The sequence below is a fragment of the Gekko japonicus genome, unplaced genomic scaffold, assembly GCF_001447785.1.
Source record: "Gekko japonicus isolate JY-2015 unplaced genomic scaffold, Gekko_japonicus_V1.1 scaffold734, whole genome shotgun sequence".
In the NCBI taxonomy this organism is placed as follows: Eukaryota; Metazoa; Chordata; class Lepidosauria; order Squamata; family Gekkonidae; genus Gekko; species Gekko japonicus.
Window position 1 is genome coordinate 628,931 of NW_015174295.1, and position 5,417 is coordinate 634,347.

Here is a 5,417-nt window from a genome sequence, read left to right on the forward strand (position 1 = left end):
TACGGGCCAGAAAATGACCCAACTGAGGCTATTGTAATGTGGTCACATTCTGAGAAGGCAAGACTCCCCGGAAAAGACAACAATACTAGGAAAAGTTGAAGGCAGCAGGAAAGAGGCAGACCCAACATGAGACAGATTGACTCAATAAAGGAAGCCATAAAGGCCCTCAGTTTGCAAGACCTGAGAACGGCTGTTAGCGACAGGATGTTTGGGAGGACATTAATTCACAGGGTCGCCAGAAGTGACTCAACAGCACTTAACACACACTTACATTAATGCAGAATTAGGTGAGTCGCTGTGTTGGAATAAAGTTTTATTCTGGGCATAAACTGCCTAGAATAAAACATTGTTGGTCTTTAAGGTGCCCCAGGACTCAAACTCTGTTTCACATTAACGTGTTCTTGGATTTTGTTGCCGCTTGTGCTGTTTTGGCCTGGTTAGAACTTGTCAGAAAGTTTCAACTGTACAGCCACTGCCAACCCTTCTTCGTGCAAGTTTACTTTGCATTTGGGCTACAACTAAACTGAAGGATGAGCTTAGGATCAGCATTTGTTGCTCTCACTTTTGGGGGGCAGGAAGTTGCACATCCCTCTCTTCCAGCAGCAAGACATCTGCTTGAAGGCTCAAACCGCCAATCACCCCTCAGGCCCCACAGCCTTGCATACTACCCAGCCTAGGTCAGCTGTACTGAAAGACTGTCAGTTCCCCTATAGAACTGTGAAAGCTGCATGGCAGATGGAAATGAAACAGGTGATGCAGGCAGAGATGTCCTTCCCTGACAAAGGAGATTCCGAGTGCCCAAGCATCTTTCTTATCCATGTGAAAGTTCTGGCTTCAGCACAGAAAAATTACAATCAACAAGATTGCTTTAAAAAAGAAATTTATAAATGATGATAAGGATAAACACCATGTCTGACCACACTAAACTGTGCTCCAGTCTGCAACCTCCTGTCTCCTGTCCTTACATGTATGTTTCTTTAAAAGTTAAAATCTAAAAACTAGATTTTAGCAATAATAATGGAATGTCTGACAAATGTTATAAATAAAAGTGTGTGTGTAAGGATTCTGTTGCTGGCATTTTTAAAAAAGCTGTAGTTGAGCTGGAGTTATCACTTTACTAGGGCTGCAAATCTTTTGCACACTTCATTTGGGATAATGTCCATTGATTTACATTATTTGTAGTCCACCTTTCTTACTGGGGATCATAGTGGATCACAAGAATACATGAAGCTGCCTTCTACTGAGTCGGATCCTTGTTCCATCAAAGTCATTATTGTCTAGGCAGCAGCTCTCCAAGGTCTCAGGCGAAGGTCTTTCTCATCACCTCCTGATCCTTTTAACTGGAGATGCTGGGGACTGAACCTGGGACCTCCTGCATGCCGAGCGGATGCTCTGTCACTGAGCCACAGTCCTTCCCCACAGAATACCTCAAGACATCCAACAGGATGGGACATCCAATAAGCAATGCAAGAGTAGTTGATGTAGAAATCTGGAACCAACCAGAAATCTGAAACAGACTTGAAGCAAAGCATGTTAACATGACATATCAAATGATGCAAAAACTATACAGTAGGAATCTACATATGGCAACGGATAGGATGAACTATACACAGTGTGGTATATAGTTCAGTCCCTTACCCAAGCATCTTTTTGCACTGTTTTGTTATTATAGGAGACTTTTATGTTTTCAATTTTCAACTTTTATTTTTCTTATCAGCTCGCAAAAGCTAGGAGACATGCTAAAGTAGCAGAGAGTCCAGCTGTTTGCATTGTGCGCTCTCGCTAGGGTTTATTTGCAATTCTACTTGTAGAAAACTGAGGCAGCTGTACTATTAAATCTCTTAAACATGCCAAATTGTACAACTGTATATGCTAAGTTCTAAATGATTGATTTAATGTCATTAAAGCAGTACAATAAAGTTTGGTCTTGATAAGAAAATGTAACACACATTCCAATTTTCCCCTGTATTATTGGGTGGGGGGCCTGGGATGAAACCAGCCCCCTGGTTTTGAAATGTCCAGAATGTTCGCACCTCTCCTCTGCAGCTCTGCTTCCCACTGCCCTAGGCTCAGGACGCGCTTTGAGGGCTCTCCTGTCCACTGCAAAAAGGTGGATCATCTCAGGTGGGCCAGAATGATCACTTGATTTGTGAGCATTTAAGTGAATGGCTGTTGACTAGACCTCACAGGCTAGTGGGAGTCTTTGAAGGCACACACACAAAAGGCAGCGCTGATCTGGATTTACTCTGGACACTCCATCCTGTATCCCAAGCAGGCAGTACAGTTCTTCACCCTAAGTCCTGTGTGTATTGCACTGACCACTGTTGGTCAGCCTCAGAAACCCAATATAAGAGCCCTTAAAACTTTTCACAAACCAGGCATCTGATCCTCATGCATTCAGAGATCTGCCTTTCTGCACAGTATAACAGCAGCTGAAAAGCTGTTCACTTGGCCCATGAAAAGTCAGTACTGGAGTTCAGGGGCAGGAAGGAAAGAAGGCATCACCACCAACCTAGCAGAGACAAATTGGGAGAAAGAAGAGCAGAACAGAGAGCAAGCTACTTCTGTCTAGAATTGTGAAAGGTGCTTCTTTACCAAGGGACAGAACATAAAACTGTCAAGATCTAGAGGCCCTTATATGGGGAAGCTGCATTTAGAATCAATACATCTAATACTCAATGTGGCCAAATCTGTGGATACTCAAATCCATAGACTGGGGCATGGACAGACAAGACAGATCTTTCTACAAGCTTGAGAAAAGCTCCAAGTTTGAAGAAAAATCTGAAATCTTAAAAAAACACAGGGTTTAAAGCCCTCCAAAATGATACAAGCAGCACCTGTAGCTTTAAGAAATGTGCCATCAGTGGCTGTTGCTAGGCTAGCACAACAGTATTGCTACCCTTTAATAAGCCTTGGTTTCTGCCAGTAAAAGGTGGGGAAAGGGAGCAGGGCCCTTTCCAGGGCTGTTTTGGGCTTTGAGGCAGGACTAATTGGGGCCATTGTGAATTGGCATTTTCTTCTAAATTAACATGCGAAAGATTATGTGGGGATACATCATCAATATCAGTCAGTCAGGCATTTATTATGGCAACAAGCCATAGAACACACATGCTTAAATATAACATTCATAACATTCATATAACTGAATTTAGGACAGTAAAATAAAACTATAAAAATTAAGTTGAACGTAATAAAGTAAAAGAAGAACATAAAATAGAGACTATTAGGCAACTATTATATATTTGATCATGTATTTCGGATGCAGTAGCATGCTACCCAAAATTTTGCCACAGTTTCGGTATTTGTCCGGTTCCCATCAATTAACAATTGGTTACAATGCTCAGCACCTGATTGTCCCACCATATCTGTTATAAGAGGAGTAATATATTTGTCACATATAAAAGATTATGTGGGGATACATCATCAATATATCTAATTCTCAATGTGGCCACATCTGTGGATACTTAAAGCCAGAATCTGGGGGCATGGACAGACAAGAGAGATCTTTCTGCAGACTTGAGAAAAGCCCCAGGTTTCCAGAAAAATCTGAAATCTAAAAAACAAAAACAAACACAAGGGTCTGATAAAAGGAGTGTCTGTAGTTTTAGGAAACCAATCCCTCTTGATGGTAGTTGCCAGGCAACCACATCAGCCTCATTTCTGATAGTAAAAGGCAGGGAGAGGGGCAGTGCTCTTTCCAGGTCTACTTTGGCCTTTGAGGGAGGACTCCTTAGACCAGGCCTGACAGCAACCAGTGAGGGACTTGATACCTCCCAACTTGCATGACTCATCTAGGCCCACCTGCTTGCTTCCAACAGCAACCATCTCATGAAAGCCAGTGTGGTGTAGTGGTTAGAGTTTCATACTAGGATGTGGGGGAAAGTTTCAAATCCCTATTCTAACATGGTGCTCACTTGGAGATGTTTGCCCAGTCAGACCTTCTCAGCCTAACGTACCTCATGGAGTTGTTGGGAGGATGAAATGGAGGAGAGGAGAATGACGTAAGTTGCTTTGGATCTCAATGATGGAGAAAAGCAGTGTATAAAGGAAATAAATAAATAATACATACAACTGAAGATGGGGGAGCAGATAAAAGGTAGGTTGGTGGGAAGAAGAGAAGGAAGCAGGGAAAGATGAGGATATGGGTAATGCCAGCACTGTACAACTTGGCCATAGTTTTCACAGAGAGAGGTTACCAGGGGGAGGGAAGGAAGGACAGTTGAAGATGAGGGAGATAAAGATAGGTTGGTTGGTGGATGGGAAGGAAGCAGGAAAAGGGAGAAAGACAGGCTTTTATGGAAAGAAAAGAGGAAATGGTGGGAGAGGGAAACTGAGATGCCCAAGTCCTTGCTGGTCCCCTGCTTGTATAGCTCTAATACATACAATTGTGCACACAGTCACAAATGACATCTATACACAGGTGTATACACACACACATAAAGCAGGGAGAGCAATCTTGAGCGAGTCCCATTTTATTCACTCATGCTTACAGAAAGCGGCAAGTCTTCATGGGATTGCTCTGATGGGGCACTTTCTCAAAAAACATACATATCTTTTCATATCTATCTATCTGTGAAATACAGAATTTTTAAAAGGGGCTGTCTACCGATTAGGTATGTCTGGAGCATACCTACATCTATAGATATACCCGTCACCCTCACCTGACCCAAGTGTTTTATTGCATGAGAATCCTAGAGACCCAGGTTCAAATATCCACTCTGCCATGAAAACTTGCTGGGTGACCTTGGGCCAGCCAGACATGCTCAGCCTAACCTACCTCACAGGGCTGTTGTGAGGAGAAAAATGAAGGAGAGGAGAAAGATATGATGGAAATCATTTTGTGTCCCCAATGGGGAGAAATGTGGTGTATAAATGAAGTGCGTATGCTAGGGTTCCAGGTGTCCTCTTTTTTGGGTGTCCGTCTTTCTTGGAGCTCTTTTTTAAAAAACTGATGAAACTCTCCTCTTTTTGGGTTGGAAAGTTAGGAATAGTCCTAGTTAGTAACAATTATCACTGCTTAAGTATTTTATTTATTTATTTATTTTTCAGATTTTTCTCCTGCCCTCACGGCCAAAACTGGCTCAGGGCGACTTACATAAAAACAAATAATTACATTAAAACAGTTGCAGTTAAAACAGTTATAAAATCATAATAAAGTGCTCGTAATTATTGGTATTCATATGATGGTAGGGTTGCCAGCCTCCAGGTGGGGCCTGGAGATCACCCACTTTTACAACTGATCTCCAGCCGAGAGAGATTAGCTCCCCTGGAGAAAATGGCTGCTTTGGAGGGTGTACTCTATGGCATTGTACCATGCTGAGGCCCCTCCCCTCCTCAAGCCCCGCCCTCTCCTGGATCCACCCCCAAAGTCTCCAGTTGTTTTCCAACCCAGACCTGGCAACCCTATATGACGGTAG